Source organism: Salvelinus namaycush, chromosome 11 (genome assembly GCF_016432855.1).
Source record: "Salvelinus namaycush isolate Seneca chromosome 11, SaNama_1.0, whole genome shotgun sequence".
Taxonomy (NCBI): domain Eukaryota; kingdom Metazoa; phylum Chordata; class Actinopteri; order Salmoniformes; family Salmonidae; genus Salvelinus; species Salvelinus namaycush.
In genome coordinates this window covers 5,937,838-5,960,419 of record NC_052317.1, presented here as the reverse complement: position 1 = coordinate 5,960,419, position 22,582 = coordinate 5,937,838, and the positions used below count along the sequence as shown (strand labels likewise).

At 40.1% G+C, this 22,582-nt stretch overlaps 1 pseudogene; it reads right to left on the bottom strand.

Annotated features, from left to right (window-relative positions):
* Nucleotides 1–22,258, bottom strand: part of LOC120056237 — a 57,657-nt pseudogene extending 35,399 nt beyond the window's left edge.
* Nucleotides 22,259–22,582: the final 324 nt, after the last annotated feature.

The window sequence follows — 22,582 nt, the reverse complement described above, 5'->3', positions numbered from 1 at the left end:
GTATTGAATTCTGAAACCAAAAGGTTGAAATATTTCTCAGAAGTGGGGGACTGTAAATTCAGTTGAATATGTTCTTGGCACAATGCAATAGAACCACTGGAACATATGACCAGTTTATTGTTACAGATAAATTCATGTACGTACCCCATTTTGTAGATGTTAGAGTTTATTTACAAAAAGACTTTGAACATATTCAACTGGATTTACAGTTCCCCACTTCTGAGAAATATTTCAGCCTTTTGGTTTCAGAATTCAATACACTGAAAGAATTTTCAATTTGCCCAAAACACTGATTCTATTTTACACCCAATATAATTGTTGCCAGTTTCCTGTAAAGACTGACTCTTTAGCTTGACGCTAATCCTCTTGGATCGACGCGTGGCATGCATAAATTGGGTTCAATTTACTTTACTTTAAGAACTGTCTCTCCAAATTGGAATTTCTCTGTTCAATATTCACCTGGTTTCTCTATTTCATGCTCAAGACATAAAAACCTATGGGTTTCACTCACTACTTGACCCAATTGTACGAGATATAAACATTTTGGAAAGTGAGTTACTGTAAGGTTCCCTTGTACAATCACCAAATTCATGGTGTATCACAACCGGCCGTGATTGGGAGTCCCATAGGGTGGGGCACAATTGGCCAAGCGTTGTCCGGGTTTGGCCGGGGTAGGCCGTCATTTTCTATAAGAATTTGTTCTTAACGGCTGGCTGGCTAAAACCGGCACTTTTACTGAAACGTTGATTAATGTGCACTGTCCCTGTAAAAATAAACTCAAACTCAAATAGGCTGTAATACTATCTGAGAACACTAGATAAAATACAATGTTGACTATTTGAAGCAACAAAAGCAGCAAATGCCAGTGTTGATCATTTGGAGACACCAAGTCACCAAAGGTAAGTGGTAGATTGCATAGTCGACGCCAAGACTGAATGGCATTTAAGCCCAAATCATTGGAACCCTCGAGTAACTTCACTGCAGGGGGTCTGTTGTTTCTTTCCGTATAACCATAGTTGAAGCTCTAAATTCCCATGTCAATTTCTTTTGAGGTTAAATGCTCATTTTGCATGTGTTGTAGCAATTTCACCTCACATTGCCCAAAATCCTCATGCATGATATCAACTGAAAAATTCTCACTTGTATGAAAGTACTGTAATGAATTTAGCAGGCAAGATTATTTTAACACCCATCCCATAGGGCAGAGTGGGATTTCTCTCCATTGTTTGGCACTGTTCCACATGCATCTCTTTAGTTTGCAGTACTATCTTGGGACTGTCTTCACTAAACTCTGTCTGAACGTCGTCTTTCTCAGCAAGACAGAAATGGAAGCAATATCTTGCACTGAAAGATTACACAAAACCAAATAAACCATTAAAACCAAGGTTGTCACCTCTTGGACTATTTTTATTTTATTTAACCTTTATTTAACTAGGCAAGTCAGTTAAGAACAAATTATTATTTACAATGACAGCCTGTCCCGGCCAAACTCTGACGACGCTGGGCCAATTGTGTGCCGCCCTATGGGGCTCCCAATCACGGCTAGTTGTGATACAGCCTGGAATTGAACCAGGGTCTGTAGCGATGCCTCTAGCACTGAGATGCAGTGCCTTAGACCGCTACCTCACTCGGGAGCCCCAATAACATGGCGCAGATAACATGGAGAGCAGCAATACACAGCTAGGGATTATGTTCACAAGTCTGATTGGCCTTTAGCCATGTCTTTATGTTTTTGTGAAGATGTGATAGGTGGTGCAGTTGTGTCTGATGGCAATGTGTTCCAGACATGGGAAGCTCTCACAAAGAAAGCAGATTGAACTATACAGTCACCTGTCATGGCAGACGTTTTGGATCTGCTGCCATGGGTTTGGGTTTTCTGTTTTAGTAAAAGTACTAAGTGGAGGGGGAGCCAGGCCATTTAGGATCTTGAACACAAGACGTGTCAGTGGCGATCTGTGCCGTTTATGATGAGGGAGGACAATTTATTTTTCATAAGCATGGCCTTATTTCTATTACAGCATGTTGGATGACTGTCGTTCATATTCCATTCACCCAGTTCAATGTAACATCGATAGGTTTAGGCCCCTACATGATACTCACATTTTCCCTATACACATCAATGGGGTTGCTACAACCTAGCCTATGAATGAAAGTTTACAACGTAGGTGCACAAAGGTCGAGAGAAAAATTTGAGATGACAGACAGTGACACATGGACAGACAGTGACACATTCAATACCGCTTGGCACACTCTTTCCTGCATCTAGCTTATCTAGGGTGCAAATGAGAGTTTCTATTGGACAAATTCAGGTATTTTTATCCCCGTTTCGCTTGCTTCCGTTTAAGAAACATTTTTCAACAGAATCAGCGGAACGGAGTTCACTTTCATAGCAGCCACGTTGTATTCATTCTAGCCTCTATGCACTCCCCCTCTTCCCTTCGTTTGTGGACTTGAACAACACATCAGCTGTATGTGACCAGACGAAAAACCCTTTAGAAGCCCAACCATGTCATAACCGCTACACACAGCCTACATCATTGTCCCCATATTAGCTAAAATAACATCCTAGTCAACATAGCTAATATAACTAATGCGTTAGTAAACCCGCTACAATCATGCAGTAACGTTACAGTGTATAGTCAGTAAGCAGTTAGACAGGCGGGCCCCGGTGGTAATAACTTAATAAAACAAAAAGCTTACCATGACTTGGAAGAGTGCCAGCTAGCTAAGATAGCATCCCTCTGTTTGAGCAGTGTGGTTTGATTAATTTAACTAGCCAGCTACATTTTCTATCTATGTAGGCTATCTATGTAGGTGAAACTGGGGGAAAGAATGACGAAATGTCTCTCTAGCTCTCTCTCTCTCTCTTGCTTCTCCAACTCGACAGAGCTTAAATCATTTAAAAAAGAATAATGGGCAAATATTGTACCGTCCAGGTGTGCAAAGCTCTGAGACTTACCCAGAGAGATTCTAACATGTATTGACCCAGGGGTGTGAATATTTATATTAATGATATATTTCTGTATTTCATGTTCAACAAGTTTTCAATTTGTCATTATGGTGTATTGCATGTAGATTGGTGAGAAAAACAATCAATTTAATAAACTATGAATTCAGGCTGTAACACAACAAAATGTGGAATTAGTCAAGGAGTATGAATTTTTTTCTGAAGGCACTGCATATCACAGTGGTGTATTAACTAATTGGTTATAGAGCAAACAATGCAATTATCACAATTATGCAATTATCATTAACACGTAGGTTGTAATATGCCTTTTTTCCCAGGCTTAGCTTCCCCTTCCTTTTAATCCTTCATCGGATCCTCCCTGTACAGTTAAATTAAACTAAATTACTCCCTGTACAAACAAATGTAAAAACATACACACAGTACATATGCATGCAAACACACAGTACGTACAAACGTACCCATTTGGACACACACACACACACACACAGTCCGCATGGTCCAGGAACACCTTTCTTAATTAAGCCCTTCTATATCACTGTCAATCAAATTACTCGAAGAATGTGTTACTTTTGTGAGGAGTATAACAGGAAAAATATCAGTCAGTTGAAAATAGCGGCCAGTCTTCCCATAGATGGGCTGAAATGTGTGATGGAGTGTTGAGAGGTGCGGTAGTGACAAAGTGTGAACAGGCAGGTGTAAAATCACAGAAAGGCCTCCTGAGAACTTGGAAGTGCTAACACAACAGCACAACCCACCCGCTTCCACAGCTGGGACAGAGCACCTGCACACACACAGACAAATAGACAGACAAAGACACACACACTCACTCTCTCATATGTTGTAGGTTTAAATAGGATTTGCCAGTGTCATACCTCCACAACCTGTAGAGTAACAGCCAAGCATTTGCTGCCCTCTAGTGGTGGTTCAGTCTCCACTATGAAGGTCCATGTGTTTCCATTTGAAAGGTATCTTATGAAATAGCTTTATTTGACTGATTATATTTTGGACCATGGAATTTGTCAATATAAAATTATTGTAATGATGTGCTGTTAAGGATTAACATCACAAGGGAGGATGCCAACAGGTTGAACAAAATTATAAAGAAAGCTGGTTCTTCCATCAGCACCCACATGGACAATCTAGAACCCATTCTGAATAAGCCGATCGTCAAGCAGCTCAAGAGCATAGAGACCAACACTAGCCACGCCCTCCACAGTATCTGTTTGGACCATTCAGTGTAATGTTAGACAGATTTATTTTACCTAGGAGTCAAACAATGTTTCCACAGATCTTTTTTTACCTTATCCTATGAGGGTTATTAACATGAACACTTACAGTACCAGTCAAAAGTTTGGACACACCTACTCATTCAAGGGTTTTTCTTTATTTTTACTATTTTCTACATTGTGGAATAATAGTGAAGACATCAAAACGATGAAATGACACATATGGAATCATGTAGTAACCAAAAAAGTGTAAAAACAAATCAAAATATATTTTATTTTTGATATTTTTCAAAGTAGCAAGCCTTGCACACTCTTGGCCTTCTCTCAACCAGCTTCATGAGGTAGTCACCTGGAATGCATTTCAATTAACATGTGTGCCTTGTTAAAAGTTCATTTGTGGAATTGATTTCCTTAATGCGTTTGAGCCAATCAGTTGTGTTGTGACAAGGTAAGGGTGGTATACAGAAGACAGCCCTATTTGGTAAAAGACCAAGTCCATATTATGGCAAGAACAGACCAAATAAGCAAAGAGAAACAGCAGTCTATCATTACTTTAAGACATGAAGGTCAGTCAGAAAACAACAACAAGCGTTATGATGAAACTGGCTCTCATGAGGACCGCCATAGGAAAGGAAGACCCAGAGTTACTTCTGCTGCAGAGGATAAATTCATTAGAGTTAACTGCACCTCAGATTGCAGCCCAAATAAACGCTTCACAGAGTTCGGTAACAGACACATCTCAACATCAACTGTTCAGAGGAGACTGCACGATTCAGGCCTTCATTGTCCTAATTGCTGCAAACAAACCACTACTAAAGGACACCAATAAGAAGAAGAGACTTGCTTGGGCCAAGAAACGCGAGCAATGGACATTAGACCGGTATAAATCTGTCCTTTGGTCAGATGACTCCAAATGAGAGATTTTTGGTTCCAACCGCCGTGTCTTTGTGAGACACAGAGTAGATAAACGGATGATTTCCGTATGTGTGGCTCCCACAGTGAACCATGGAGGATAAGGTATGATGGTGTGGGGTTGCTTGATGGTGACACTGTCAGTGATTTATTTAGAGTTCAAGACAACATAGCTACCACAGCATTCTGCAGCGACCCGCCATCCCATCTGATTTGCGCTTAGTGGGACTATAATTTGTTTTTCAACAGGACAATGACTCAAAACACACCTCCAGGCTGTGTAAGGGCTATTTGACCAAGAAGGAGAGTGATGGAGTGCTGCATCAGATGACCTGGCCTCCACAATGAGATGAGATGAGATGGCTTGGGATGGCTTGGGATGAGTTGGACTTTAGAGTGAAGGAAAAGCAGCCAACAAGTGCTCAGCATATGTGGGAACTCCTTCAAGACTGCTGGAAAAGGATTCCTCATGAATTTGGTTGAGATAATGCCAAGAGTATGCAAAGCTGCCATCAAGGCAAAGGGTGGATACTTTGAAGAATCTCAAATATAACACTTTTTCTGTTACTACATGATTCCATGTGTTATTTTATAGTTTGGAAAAATAGTAAAAATAAAGAAAAACCCTTGAATGAGTAGGTGTGTCTAACCTTTTGACTGGTACTGTATGTGCTGCTTTTAGTGTGTTTTTAGTTGTGTTTTATTGTGTATTTATTGGCGTTCTCTGTATTGGCTGGTGTAATCAACATTTCCCTTCTGGGGGATTAATAAAGTACTATCTTATCTGTAATGACCCTATAGGTGCCTTACGATCTCTCATCATACAATAAAGTATCTAGAAGCAATAATGGCTAATCACCCAACAACAATATTCTTATAATACATGTTTTGTTTCCCTGTAACACAGGATTTGGTCAATTAATGGATTTTGCAAACGGATGTTTTTATTTTGAACACTATCTTATGTGATGAAACAAAGCACTTGCACTCCTTTACATTCATACCCAAAGTCAGAGCAAACATCTTGTGTCTTTAAACAGGAAATGAACTTCAAGATTATAGGCCTATGGCAGACGATTTGCCTCAGTAACTACTGTAGGGAAAATAATATTTAACAATCTACATTTAATACATCTTACTATCTGACTCCATTTAATATAGTGAAACCATGTGCAATAAGATTAAGAAATGGTAATGAGAAGAGAATCCAAGGTATTAATTAGTTATTCTCAATGAACAACTTTCAAATAGATAACAAACATGAATGCTATAGTATTATTCTCACACATTCCAATAGTCAGTCCGCTGGATACTGTAGAGAGAGAGAGATACATTTTAGGGGGGAAGGGCTGTTTTAGGGCAAATTGCCATGCAGCCCCAGGTGACGGAGAGCACGTAAGTTTGAGGCAGGGCCTACACTATCACTCTACTGAAGTCATCTGTCCCTTCATCTGGACGTTCAATAGAAGACAGCAGGTTGAGCATGCCTCTATTTCTGGTGTCATTTTCTGCACACCCATGGTCCATTTCTGGCCACCGCAAATGCTCTGTCCAAGTCACTGTCCTCAGCAGCATCTTTAAGCGACTGCATCACAAGGGCATTTCTCCTCCTTATATCCTCCATTCTCACTGGGTTAGCTTCAGGGAAATGTTGAATTAATTCCTTCTTTCTTTCTTCTCCTGGGGAAATCACTAAAAACATTGTATATCCAACACCTAGTGCACCGACCAGCGCTGTGGATGCCAGGATAGTGACTCTGCTCATAGTGTTACTTGGTCCGCTCGGTTTTGCATATGACACAACTACTTAGACTTTTTAAAAAATGTTTTGTTTTCTGTTATCAATCACTGTTGTGTTTTTCCTTCAGCAGTGCACAATGTCCACCCAGAGGTTTTGTAAGTGGCTTTATTTTGGTCTGTTGACAGTCACAATGCATTCTGGGATGGGAACAGAACGGAAGCTGCCTGGCACAAAAAGCATCCACTGTCAGCTGTGTGATCCAAGCAAGAGTAAGAAGAACAAGAACGTGATCGCTGTGATTCCCTTTCAAAATAAAAGTCCTGCGATGAAACTGGTACAAAATGTTACATATTGTCAAAATTCGTACCAAAGATGTAGTAGTAAACGGCATATGCTTAACAGAGTTGGAATATTCTTAAACATGATCAACAAAGTAATTATTTAATTAATTTTACAATTATTATTATGGTAATGGTTCTCCATGTTCCATATGCATATCAGTGAGTAATAAACATAAGCGGATCTGAAATATGTAGATGTTTTTCAATCTGTAGGGAGGTTAAATGCCGGTAATGTAATAAAAGATTCTCCAGTACTTTTGCATACTTTTTAGCCAGTAGTTCTGAAAGTAGTGCTCACGAGTCAAAAGTGATCCCCGAAAATCGCGTACTATGTCACATGCAGATATGTGCACCCCGTCCTTGGTCTCTCTCTCACTGCTGTGTGTGCATCTTGCTAGCTGTCGCTCTAATGTCGAGGAGCTAAGCTCATTGGCTATGAACACAAATTGTTAGGGGGCTGGCCCAGGTGGGGAAGAATGTTGGGAAAATGGCGCAGCAAAGCTTCCAGAAAAATAGTCGCTTTCAAAATAGAGATTCCGTGGCTAATTGAGGTAATACAATAATTGTGCTCATAGATTATGCATATATGAACTGCACATTGACACATCCAGCCTAAAGCGGGAGGTTTAATGGACCCATCTTTCACACATCATTTATGGTAATTAGGTTTGACATTTCACTCAAGAGCCTCAAAACCCCTTTTTAACATGGTAACCAGGGTACCATTAATGTGTGGCGGACCTCTCCAAATGCCTTTCTGATAAGCAAAGAGAGACTGAAAGGAAAGGCTGCTTTTCAAGGCTACTTTTCAAGCATGTCCATATTCACGTCCATTCTTTATGTGTGAGAGCAGCCCATGTACATTGTATTGTATTCACTGCAGATTCTACAGTATATGCCACCTAAACCTGCTTTTCCACTGAGCAAGCAAGGTCTTATACGTTGCTGTGGTTTATTATGTTTAAGTTCAATAATCACTGACAAGCAATGTCCCACCACACGCCTACGTACACTGAGTGTACAAAACATTAAGAACACTAGCTCTTTCCATGACATAGACTGGCCAGGTGAAAGCTTTGATCCCTGTTAAATCCACTTCAATCAGTGTAGATGAAGGGGAGGAGACAGGTTAAAGACGGATTTTTAAGCCTTGAGACAATTGAGACATGGATTGTGTATGTGTGCCATTCAAAGGGTGAATAGGCAAGACAAACGATTTAAGTGCCTTTGAACGGGGTATGGTAGTAGGTGCCAGGCGCACCGGTTTGAGTGAATCAAGAACTTCAACACTGCAGGGTTTTTTGTGCTCAACAATTTCCCGTGTGTATCATGAATGGTCCACCACCCGAAGGACATCCAGCCAACTTGACACAGCTGTGGGAAGCATTTGCGTCAACATTGGGGCCAGTATCCCTGTGGAACGCTTTCAACACCTTGTAGAGTCTATACCCCGACGAATTGAAGCTGTTCAGAGCGCAAAAGGTGCAACTCAATATTAGGAAGGTGTTCCTAATGTTTTGTACACTTAGTGTACATAGAGTATACGACACATAAGATGTAAAAGATACATCTGATGAGTCTGTGGACTGTAGAAAGAAGTTCAAGGTATGCTTGATCTAGACTTTTCTGGCACATTGTTCCAGGGGATACAAATATTTCTTAGATTATTGTGATTATTTTTCTCTTTTCTCTGGTGATGAACCTACTCATTGGATTGGTGAGCCTTAAAGAGTGGTTCTGGCAGCCGTCCTTGAGCGTCATTCCTGCATAACAACTCCACGGCCCTCCCAGCATCATCTTGACTTTTTCAATCATCATCTTCAGATACTGTTATTGGCACATGAACAATGAGGCACACAGGGATATAACAACCACCGTGCTTGTGGCTGTCCAAATAGGAGAACTGTTTTTTGGTTCCAGCTAGAACCCTTTTGGGTTCCATGTAGAACCCTCTGTGGAAAGGGTTCTACATGGAACCCAAAAGGCTTCTACCTGGATCCAAAAGGATTGATTCTACCTGAAACCAAAAAAGGTTCTTCAAAGGGTTCTCTTATGAGGACAGCCAAAGAACCCTTTTAGTCCTTACAGAAAAACCACATGAACACGTTTTCATGTGATCACATGTGGCCTTATATGATAACATGTGACATGTAAAGCAACGTGATAACATGAAACTACACATGTGAAAACGTGATCACGTGAAGTGTTCAGAAATCATTTTTTTCATGTGATTTTCCACATGTGAAATCATGTTTTTTTCTGTAAGGTACAGTAGGTTCTAGATATCACATTTTTTTCTAAGAGTGCATTGTCTATTTGAAGAAGCATAACCCAGGGGTGAATCATGCCCTGTTCTGTGTTTACCAAAGGAGGCAGGAGAGGAAGAGGAGGAGAGCGTTCAGGAAGAGTAGACCGTTCAAGAGGAGGAGAGCGAGGGCTGGAAATGATACCACTGGGAGAGAGAGGAGGACCACAGGGGGATTTGGTGGGATGGGATAGGAGCAGGAGACCACACCCGTCACCTCTGTCTCACATCCTCATCTCCTCCTCCAGTTTCTTGGGATCTTTTTCAATACCGGTTCAATTTTATCTCGCAAAACATTGTATTTTGAGCCTGTGTATATGTAAATGACTGATTGAACAAGTTAAATAGTTCATGCAACATAGGCCTATTTAGGAAGGATAGTTTATCAACTGTGTTTGATGGTAATGTGCAGCTGTGTGTCTGCTGTTCTCTTTGTCTGCTACTTTAAAAAATAAATGTTATTCTTGTATGTACAATAGCATGCTTCCATCAGCTCTCTCTTATGCTAACAGGTGTATAATACACCCTCTTTTATTGAGACACAATGTACAGGACATGTTCTACAGTGAAATGTAACATGCCACAGCTTCTATCATGTTTTAGGGAAGACCCAGATGCAGACAGTGTCGAAGTAACACAAGTTGTTTTACTAGAACAGGGGGCAGGCAAAATGACAGGTCAAGGGCAGGCAGAGGTCAGTAATCCAGATCAGAGTCCAAAAGGTGCAGAAAGGCAGGTAGTCTCAGGGTAGGCAGAGGTCAATAATCCAGTGTGGTGGGGCAAGGTACAGGACAGCAGGCAGGCTCAAGGTTAGGGCAGGCAGAATGGACAAAACAGGAACTAAAAACAGCAAGGGGAAAAACGCTGGTAGGCTTGACGAACAAAACTAACTGGCAGACAAACAGAGAACACAGGTATAAATACTGTATGTGTGGGGTACAGAGATTAGGTAGGGGTTCAAAAATCTTGTTAAACACCATTATTAAACACAACTAGTCCATGCAACTTATTATGTGACTTGTTAACTCCTGAACAGTGCATTCAGAAAGTGTTCAGACCCCTTGGCTTTTTCCACATTTTGTTACATTACAGCCTTATTCTAAAATTGATTAAATAAATAAAAAATCTCATCATTCTACACACAATACCCCATAATGACAAAGTGAAAACAGGTTTTTAGATTTTTTGCAAATGTATAAATGTAAAAAAATATATATACTTTATTTATATAAGGAATCTCATATCTACAAATAAAATTTTCTGGTCTGATGAAACCAAAATTGAACTCTTTGGCCTGAATGCCAAGCGTCACATCTGGAGGAAATCTGGCACCATCCCTACGGTGAAGCATGATGGTGGCAGCATCATGCTGTGGGATTGTTTTTAAGCGGGAGGGACTGGGAGACTAGTCAGGATCGAGGGAAAGATGAACTGAGCAAAGTACAGAGAGATCCTTGATGAAAACATGTTCCAGGGCGCTCAGGACCTCAGACTGTTGTGAAGGTTCACCGTCCAACAGGACAAAGCCCCTAAGCACACAGCCAAGAAAACACAGGATTGGCTTCGGAACAAGTCTCTGAATGTCCTTGAGTGGCCCAGTCAGAGCCTGGACTTGAACCCGATCTAACATCTCTGGAGAGACCTGAAAATAGCTGTGCAACGACGCTCCCCATCCAACCTGAGAGGATCTGCAGAGAAGAATGGGAGAAACTCCCCAAATACAGGTGTGCCAAACTTGTAGCGTACCCAAGAAGACTTGAGGCTGTAATTGCTGTCAAATGTGCATCAACAAAGTACTGAGTAAAGGGTCTGAATACTTATGTAAATATGATATTTCAGTTTTGGTATTTTTAATACATTTGCAAAAAATTCCCCAAAACCTTTTTTGCTTTGTCATTGTGGGGTATTGTGTGTAGATTGATGAACAGAAAACAACTTTTTTATCCATTTTAGAATAAGACTGTAATGTAACAAAATGTGGAAGAAGTCAAGGGGTCTGAATACTTTCCGAATGCACCGTATTTAAGTTTGCCATAACAAAGGGGTTGAATACTTATTGACTCCAGACATTTCAGCTTTTCAGTTTTAATTCATTTGTAAACATAATTCCACTTTATGTTTATGTTATTTCATAGTTTTGATGTCTTCATTATTATTCTACAATGTAGAAAATAGTAAAAATAAAGAAAAACCCTTGAATTAGAAGGTGTTCTAAGACTTTTGACCGGTAGTGTATGTCCACAAGCCTACCTCAACATTCAAGACTGAGAACACACTTCTCAAGATGTCACCAAAGCAGGTTCCCGCCTTTCTAGGGAGTTTTTCCTAGCCACCGTCATACTACATCTGCATTGCTTGCTGTTTGGGGTTTTAGGCTGGGTTTCTGTATAGCACTTTGTAACATCGGCTGATGTAAAAAAGGCTTTATAAATAAATTTGATTGATTGATTGAGAAAGGGACCAGTGGAAAATACTACTAAGCTATGTTTTAGGGAATCGTCTCAGAGCCCAATGTATGATTATGTGCTTATGTTCAGTGTCAGGAGAATTTTCCCAAATAGAACACGATAAGTCCACTCTGTCAAATGTCAAAGGCTTCCCATGTCCTTTATCCAGCTAATACTAGCATATGTTATATGGTTGTGCAGCCTTAAAACTCATTCTATAAGACCAAGACACAAGTGGTTTTTGAGCAAAGAACAAAATGCATGTTTCATCATTTTTTGTGACGTATAGTAGGATAGGATTAACAAGAGTTAAGTATTTATTCAAATAGCTGCAGTTCATTCAAAGTATTTCCACCTCTACTTTGTGATAATAGTTTTTCTTAGGATACAAATCCAGTCTCCTAAAGTTAATATAAATTAAGTAATTGAGAAAAATAGAAAATGGTTATACAGTATATACAGTATATAGTGAAAAATATAGTTCTCATGTAATCAAACAAATATCATGGTTACAAATAGAAAAATACACACATTGACCCAACAAATGTCACCATCTACCAGCCGATAGAAATACTGACTCAGAAGAATACCTTAAGGCATAGCGTGGTTAATGGAAAGAACTATGATCTTTTCGGCAGGTTAAATATATGCTTTCTTGTAGGCTTGTAGGTTTCTGGTTTCTGGAGGAAATATCCCTAGCCAGCAGCATTCTTGTCACGACTTCCGCCGAAGTTGGTGCCTCTCCTTGTTCGGGCGGCATTCGGCGGTCGACGTCACCAGCATTCTAGCCGCCATCGATCTACGTTTCTTTTTCCATTTGTTTTGTCTTGATTGTACACACCTGGTTTCCATTACGTTATCATTTATTCCCTATTTAACCCTCTGGTTCCCACATGGTTTTGTGCGTGTTTGTTCTTTGTTAAGTAGTCGCTCTGTTGTGTCGAGCTAGAATATTTTTCCCTGTATGGAATTTGTTTGTGATTTTCCGAGTAAAGTACGTTGTTACTCACTTCTGTGTCCTGCGCCTGACTCCGTCCTACCTGCTGCACACTGACTCTTGACAATTCTAAAGAAACAAGAATCAACACTGTGTCTGCACTTTAAGCAGATGTAAAGCTATATGGTTACATGGACATTGTTTACTGCGAGAAACTAAGCAAAACAATGTTACCCAGACCATGAGGTGAGACTACCAAAGGAAAGGTTTCCAAAACAGGTATTTAGTGTTATAAAGTTCTGTTTTTACTCTGAAATTTGCTGCTCTCAATAGCACATTATTATGCATTACTGCTACAGCACTATTGATCTATTTACATTTAGGTAACCATTTGTCCTTTCAGATTTCTCTTTCACAACAATATCGAAAGTGTTAAATCAACTCTAAAATTATAAAAATGTACACTGTCTATTGCCCCACAATACATTTTCATGCCTTCGAAAGTGTAAGCTTTTTAAAAATGGCAATATGTAACTTTTTGGGCGACTCAACCTAATTCACATAGAATTGGGAGTTACTGTGTCTGTCATTTCATTGAAAGCAAGTCTAAGAAGCAGTATATCTGTTGTATGTGCACTATTTCTATGCTTCCGGTTAAGTTTAGCTTTTGCATCTTTCACTTTCAGTTTTGTACAAACTTCAAACATCTGAAAATACAATATTGTTGGATATGGAAAATATATTTCACAGCGGTTTAGATGGTACAATGATTCTATAATTGCTTGTTTTTTCACAAACTGAAATTAGGTGAAGTATTAGAATTTTAACAACCAGAAAATGCCATAGTGCACTTTTAACATTTTCACAGAGTTTATGTAACTCTGTAAAGTTGGCCAACACTGGTTATTATTGCCTTCACTCTACATTGGTATTAAGTGTTAAATCGATTTCATCTTAGTATTTTATATTTTTTTTACTTACTACCATTTAACACGAGGGTGTAAACACTTCTTATTTAAATGATATGTCATTCAAGGGACCAGAGTGGCCCTGGTCCAGACGGTGAAGGGTAAAGTTGTCCCTAGACGCTGATCTTGGGTCAGTTTTGCGTTGTCCCCACTAATGGTTAAGGTTATGATTGGCGGAGGGGAAGCCTAGATCAAGAGAAACTTCACCCCGGAGTGGTCTAGACATTGTTTGGCAGGGACACTTTGACAGTCTTTATTTCTGAGATGTGGGAGGACTTTTGGATGATGCAGCTGGTGGTGGTAGTCCCTGTGGCGCAGCACTGCCCCTGGGCCAAGTTAGTCAGAGCCATTGCAGCGTGGATCTCTCTCCACTCTGCCTCCTCCCTCCTCTGGCCTCTCTCACTCTTCCCCTCACTGCGAACGACGTCAAGGAGAGATTTAGAGATTTAGAGCCTAGACCGTATCATTAATGCACACTCCCCAAGATGAAATCATCATTCACAACAGGGAGACTTCCTACTAACAGACAACAGCAGGTATCAATAGAAATGCATCATCCTAGACTGCCATTATTTGCTCATCCCAATGTGGGTGTGCTACAGCGAAATGTTGCATTAGTACATGTTTATGAATAATACTACATCTTTATGCTGGACTTGTGAATTGAATATGTCTTCTTTCTTATGCATCTGGAGCGCTTCTACTCGATATAAAGAATGGTACACTGGATAGAAGGGGTCCATAAACAAACAAACAAACATACTCTTACCTGTCACATCTAGTTGATGCATAGTTCACTGTGTCTGAAAACATGGATAGAAAAAAAGCCCGAATTACATTTATTGTACAGGAAAGGCCAATTAATGATAAAGTATGGAGTTTCTGGAACCTATACTTCGCATATATTTATTTACATACAGTACCAGTCAAAAGTTTGCACACATTGTAGAATAATAGTGAAGACATCATAACTATGAAATAACACATATGGAATGATGTAGTAACCAATGAGTAGGTGTGTCCAAACTTTTGACTGGTACTGTGTATGAGTGTGTGTTGGCATTGTGTTTTCTATTCATAATTTTCAGTTTCTGTGTGCATTACAGTGTTTGCATATGTGTTCTCTCTCTATGTGTCTATGTGTGTGTGTGTGTGTGTGTGTGTGTGTGTGTGTGTGTGTGTGTGTGTGTGTGTGTGTGTGTGTGTGTGTGTGTGTGTGTGTGTGTGTGTGTGTGTGTGTGTGTGCGCACATGTGCACTTTAACTGCGCCAGAGGGCCTTAACTCACTGAAGTACTCCAGTCTGGCTGCTCATAAGCACTCCGGCCAAAACAAATGCAATTATGTTTCTCCTGTGCCTTTTCAGATGGAAAAATACAATATCTGTGCAGTGTCATGAACGCAGACACTCTGTTTCCAGGTCTCCAGAGCTCGTTTGCATCCAGAAAGTTTTTTAACTGTTTTTCAATCCACCCTCTGCCCTCTCTCCCTTTATGTTTGGCTGAGTACTGCAGATCATCATACACCATAGAAATGTGTATGGGAGTATTGTGTGAATGAGCGACATGTACTGTAATACTCCCTCTATGGATCTTTAGTGGGCAGTGTCTCACCTTCTGGATGTCTTTGGTTCCACTAAACATATTGGTTTGAGCTCAAATGTTGGTTTATCAATCTACAAAATGCACTTTGTTTATAGTTTGGGTGTTATCATCCTTTTTTTTATGATTCGGTTTATAAATTAGTAAGAAATAGTGTGTTCATTTGCATGTTTGCGCACATGTTTTTCATGTGAACACAGCAGTAGGGCTATCTGTTTTGTTGAGACAAGTCAGAAAAGTCAAGTATATTTATCTTCAGGGAGCTGTGAGCAGGGAAATTAGAGGCCAATTGCGAGCATACAAAATGCCGCTTTCAATATTCGCTGCCTGAAACATCTCAGACTCCTATTTCTATAACAAGGCCCAGGCCAAGAGCAACTATAGGCAGACAATAAATCATTTGACGCCTCTCACATTTTGCTACTGAATGTCTCTACTCTTTCTTGGTGGTTCTGACATTTATGTTTTAAAAAATAAAACAGTACTTTCTGGAAACCTATCACTAAATACAAATGCACATGTAAATCATTATGGGGAAATTGGACTCTGCTGTGTTTGTCCCTGCGTCATTTATGTTTTACAAGAATTCTCCATTCATTTGACTGAAATAGTGTTTTGTACAAGACCTTAACAATCATGTTAGCGTCTCTCAGACCAAGTCTGACCTGGGACATCAACTACAACAAATATGAAATTCCTTGGCTTACTCTGAAAATAACATTTCCATTCTGATCATAGAAGTCATGAACTCATACAGTAGTGTTGCATAAGGGGATGCAGGGCAGATAGTTTTCACTTGCCCTCAAAAGTTAGTCAGAGCTGGATTGGCACTACAGATTCGAAATCAGTTGCTAATTGAGAGACAGATTGAAACCAAGCTACCAAGAATTAGAACTGCTCATCTAGGGTATCAGAAAACGAGGAACTTCTGTCTCAGCATGAATGTTTTCATTTTGCAACAAACTAGGTTAAAAAAAAGTGTGCAGTGTCCTCACTCCATATAAAACATGAATCCAGTAAGATTTATTCGTCTCTGGCTCCTCGAAGGGAACGACCACTTGTTATAGTTTAACAGCATATTTCAACGTCAAGATCCCCAGTGTGTAGACGCTTTCTGAAGACTTTCACTTGGCAGGCAAATTTAGTGTTTGATGACCTGTCGTTATATTGGACATCCAAGAAACAACACTAATTAGCATGTCCCAGATAGGCGTAGTGACTCTTTTACCCCTCCCTAGTGCAGTGTAAAAAAGCGTTAACGTTCTGAGTTCTTTCGAGACTGCATCAAGGTTCAGCACTGCTCTCCACTCCCATTCCAGAGAAGCTCTAAGCACCATCTAAATACTCCAGGGACACACCCACAAAATTGCTGTGTGCCTGTATAGAAATCCGAAATGTTTCTTGATATCTGAATGTAATGTTCTGTTCTACCAATGTTCTGTTGGTAGCCTACCCTAAAACTAGGTATTTTGTGAAATAGGCTAATGAGTTAAGAAATTAATGTGATATATACTGTAATGTGCTTATAAACCAATTTGAGAAACTATACTTGCAACTTTGAGTGTGGATATAGTTATTCGAACTTCCAGAAGCAAGTCTGTGGTGCTTTAGTATTAGGGTCTAAGCAAAAATCCACATTGAAAACGCCATTTGTACCAGAAACTTTGGCAAAGGTCCTTATGTCTCACCTTGGGGACAATAAAATCTCAGACATTCTGTAATTGACCCTGAGATCTGCTATTTTCCACCATGGCAAGGAAACAACGCACTCTAGAATATGGATCATGGAAATCATAGGACTGATGAAGTAGTCTACTACTTTGTCTTTGGCTAAACAAGATCAAGGATTTTATAAGCATTGGATTTAGATGTCAGCACAAGTTCTTATTAGCTATTGCTTTTGTTCCAGGACCTTCCTGGAGTTTAGAATTGTCAACCTGTGTCACGATCGTCTTCTGGTGAAAGAGTGGACCAAGGCGCAGCGTGATACGAATACATCTTCCCTTTTATTGACGAAGATGAACACGAAACACTTTTACAAACTAACAAAAAACCGTGAAGCTACAAAACGAAAGTGCAGACACAAGCTACTAACGTTTAGACATAGACAATTACCCACAACCTGTCTAATGCCTATGGCTGCCTTAAATATGGCTCCCAATCAGAGACAACGATAGACAGCTGTCTCTGATTGAGAACCACTCAGGCAACCATAGACATACCTAGACACCTACACTGAACACAACCCCATAAACTCTACCAAAACCCCCTAGACACTACAAACACCCTCGACTAGACAAAAACACACAAACATCCCCCATGTCACACCCTGACCTAACTAAAATAATAAAGAAAACAAAGATAACTAAGGCCAGGGCGTGACAACCTGATTCAGGGCAGTGCTCCTAACTTCAGGTCCTGAAATGCACCCAAAAGATATCAAAGATATCTCCCTCTAACCTAGTTGTGTCTTGTTAAAGCTTTCAACATTGACAGATAAGACCAACTGAATGAACAGAAGTTCTGCAAACCTAAAGCGGCAAATCTTAAAGCTGCAATATAACTTTTTGGGCGACGCGACCAAATGCACATAGAAATGTGAGTTATAGATCTGCCATTCGCATTGAAAGCAAGTCTATGATGCGGTAGATCTGTTCTATGTATGCTATATCTATGCTTTTTGTTTCTCAAAGCTTGCGAACTTGCAACATTATATCAACTAGCCTATTCCGGGCCCTAAGAGTTTCCACACCAGTGAGCTCCGGACAGACACAGCTGTTTATGCGCAAAAGGAAACATGTTCAGGTAGGCTAATTTATGAGGCACTGGATATATGGGATACTCGGAGCATGACATTTTGCTCTTTCACACCGAAGCCTGGTGATTATCGAGGGGGAGAGTGTTGGAAAGATTTTTCAAATACTGTGAGGAAATATTGTTCACAATGGATTTTTTTTAAATTAACTAACTTTATTGACAAAAATTACTAAGAAGCTTAGCTTATTAGTGGTGGTGAGTTAAGACAATCAGAAAGCAGACATCCAGTTAGCCTATGTGTGCTAATGCTCGCACGCTCCATCAACATTAAGAGGACAGAAAAACCAGACACGTGCTCATTGCTCACATGGAGCGCTTCAAACAAAATACAATGAAAACATTGACAAAACTCGGAAATGATGGTATGAAATAAACCAAAACGTGTTTCTCACAAGTGTAGCAGGTTGTGACGCTTTCACTCCAACTTCACAGTAAATGACTGTAGGCCTAATTAATCCTTGCATTAACAGAAATGAATGTAACCAAATGACGGGGATTAACGATAAATTTACTACTGGTGACGTGTAATGGGGAATTTATGAAAATTAACAATCAAAGGGCAAACAATTAACACAAAACAATAATGTGCAAGAACTGGCAGGAGACAGCTGAGCCATTCTGGAGGGAGACTTGCCTAAATCTTTGCCACACACACCCCTCCCCTTCTTCTTGTCTCAACATTTCAAATTATACTGAAGACACATAATCTTCACATATTTTAGATGCATTGCGGTTCACTGACAGCCACACCTTAATAATCAGCTAGACCTGTTGCCACTGGCGCTGCCCAAATTGAGGGCCTCCCAACTAGGCATAGGCCTACACGCTTGAGGTTTGAAACAATAAAACTTTAAAATAAGCTAATAAAGTCATGCTCTCTGGTGAAGTATTTTGAATAATTTTATTTCTGTATACAGTAGACAGGAGTAATTATATATTTTTGGCAAATGTATTTCCATTTACTTTAGGCTGCAAATCTTTTCCTATGCTTAGGCTACACCTCACAGCACCCTCCTATGCAAAATATCTTCCCATAGCTATGCCTCCGCCTCATGGCAAAATTTGCAGAATTGCATGAAATTTGTTATAAAATTGCTAAATCTTCTCTCCGCCCCATAGCAAAATGTGTAGAAATGCAGCAAGCTTGCTGTAAAACAGCAAAATGTTCTCTAAACGCCATGGCAAATTGTGCAGAATTACACAAAATGAACTCTAAAATGTAACTTTGTGGCCCCCTGTCACGACTCCTACCGAAGGTGGCTCCTCTTCCTGTTCAGGCGGTGCTCGGCGGGGTCTACTAGCTGCCACCGATCCCTTTTCCCTTTTCTGTTGGTTATGTCTTATTAGTTACACCTGTTTCTTGTTTACGTTTAGTTGGGCTATTTAAGCTGGTCGGCCCGCCTGCTCTTTGTGCGGGCTTAATTTTTCCACTGTGTTTTGTGTGTGGTAGTGTATTGGTAGCGTGTTACGTTTTGGGATTTCCCTCTGGACTATTTAGGTCCTGGTTTTGGGTATTGTGTTTGTTGCGCCCATGAGTGTTGGCACGCACGATTTTTTCCCTGTGCCTAATTAAAACACTACTCAGTACTTTCTGCCTCATGCGCCTGACTCCGCACCCACTACGCTTAAGTGCGTCACACACCCCACCCCCATCAGAGTTGCCCATCCCTGGTTTAGACGATACAATGATTCTCTACATAATGACTGCTTGTTTTGTCACGTAAACTAAAATTAGGCAAACTATTCAAATTTTAGCAACCAGGAAATGGTGGAGCTATTTCTGCATATTCTACCGTTAACCCTTGAAGTAAGCTAGTTGGTTAGCGTTATGCCAAGTCACTGAGCCACAACCGAGTCCAGTCATTGTAAAGCTACAGTACGTTAGCTAGTATGTCTGCATATGACATCTCTTATATCCTGCGTATGGCAGCGTTCTGTAGACTTTGTTCAGCGTTTCAAGTAAAGTGTCTCCAAAGAAACCTCTTACCCATATGGTAGAGAGAGTTTGCCTCTGCTTCAGAGGAAGAAGGCGAGACGAGGTCGTCGTCACACTCGTTGGAGCTGAACGACCCTGAGTGGTTCCTCAGGTGGGAATTTGTGACGTCATCAGAGGTTGCCATCACGTGTCGCAGGGTGTCGTTAAGGTACCGGTTCAGCAAGCTGCTCTTGTACTTGGGGGGTGGAGAGACATAGTCGTCACTGAAGGCAGGATCAGTCCTGTTCTCCTGTTTGATGACACTCTTAAGTGAGGGCCTGGAGAGCTCTGATTGGCTAGATGGAGTTTGTAAGTGACACTCATCATCTGCAAAAAAATGTAATAATAATAATAGTGTTTGTCCTCCGTCAACTACCTTTGGTCTCCAAAAGAGGCTGAATATCTCAAACATACATTTTTAAGTTTCAACTGCAGTGTTAAAAGGTCAGCAACTCTATTAGTAAAAAAAATACACAGAGAGTAGATTTTGCATAACATAAATTCAGTGGTGTAAAGTACTTAAGTTAAAATACTTTAAAGTACTACTTAAGTATTTTTTTGGGTATCTGTACTTTACTTTACTATTTATATTTCTGGCAACTTTTACTTTTACTTCACTACATTCCGAAAGAAGATAATGTACTTTTTACATTTTCCCTGACACCCAAAAGTACTCATTACATTTTGAAAGGAAAATGGTCCAATTCACACACTTATCAAGAGAATGTCCCTGGTCATCCCTACTGCATCTGATCTGGCAGACTCACTAAACACAAATGCTTCGTTTGTAAATTATGTCTGAGTGAGTGTGCCCATCCATCAATGGAAAAAAAATTACATTGTGCTGTCTGGTTTGCTTAATATAAGGAATTTCAAATAATTTATACTTTTACTTTTGACACTTAAGTACATCTTAGCAATTCCATTTACTTTTGAGACTTAAGTATTTTTTTAAACCAAATACTTTTAGACTTTTACTCAATTAGTATTTTACTGGGTGACTTTTACTTTTACTTGAGTCATTTTCTATTAAAGGTATCTTTACTTTTACTCAAGTATGACAATTTAGTACTTTTTCCACCACTGCATAAATTCACACCCTACAGTGTTATTGTAGCGTGAATCTTTTGTTAATGGCTGGTGATCATTTTCTACTTTTTACAGAGTTACAGAAATTTAAAAAAGTGTAACATTAACTCTGTGTGGTGACACTATAGACACTTGGGGAGTGCTAAAATGAACACTTTGAATTTTTGAGATTACATCCCCAGCTATAACCCTGCTTAGCCTACCCCCAGTCTCTCTTACCCTCAGAGCTGGTGTCTTCACTGCTGACACTCATTCTCTCAGCGTTGCCCTGGATGTATTTATTGTAGAGTTTGATCCGTAGAGCCCAACTCAAGTCTGGCTGACTCACTGTGTTCTTCAACCTCCGCCGGGCATTGGCAAACCAGTTCGAGACCTGCAACATAAGCATAAAGAAATTAAAAAAGGAACATTAATTTGATGAATTTCAGAACTTCAACTTGTCAGCTAAAAAAATGTCCGACCGGCTTCTGCTTTTACTTCCATGGTAGTATCCATATGACCAAACCCATACCTTGCTTTGAGGGGTGTGTGGTTTGCCTCAGCTCACCTGTACTAAAGTCATGCGGGACCCCAGGGAGAGCAGGACCTTCTCTGTCTTGGTGGGGTAGGGGTTGTCCTTGTGTTTGTACAGCCACTGCTTAAGAGGCCTCGCCATGTCCTGAAGCGCCTGTCGCTTGTGGCAAACTTTGACCCCGCCCAGACAAGACCTGTGTGTAAGGTGATATATGATAGAACTACGCTTAATCTTCTGATGGGAGAGGAGTTGTCACCATTTCATGGTTTATTACAAGGATAGGGTTGCTGATATTTCAGGAACGGACTAGGACCAAAAATCAGCCCGCGCATAGCACTAACTTTGCTGATAACTTCGTTGAAAAATGTACTTTCTACGAATGTGATATGTAGTTGTCTCTTAGCGATCTTAAGATCCATGCACTAACTGTAAATCGCTCTGGATAAAAGTGTCTGCTAAATTACTAAAATGTAAATGTTACGTAAATGTCTTTTTGGTGGGAATCCATAGATGTCACTGTTGGGCTGTGTAAGCCATCTAAAGTTTGCTCTCAGTGATGGGGATGTGTGGGTCAGGTTCCTTAAATATACAGATATAACCTGGTTCTCCCAATTATTTCAAACATGCTTTTTGATCATGATCATATATGTCATCTCATTGCAATTTGAATAAGTAATGTCTAACATACACAACACTTACAATTTATTTTCCATATGACAACATTTTTGCAGCATTACAGACAA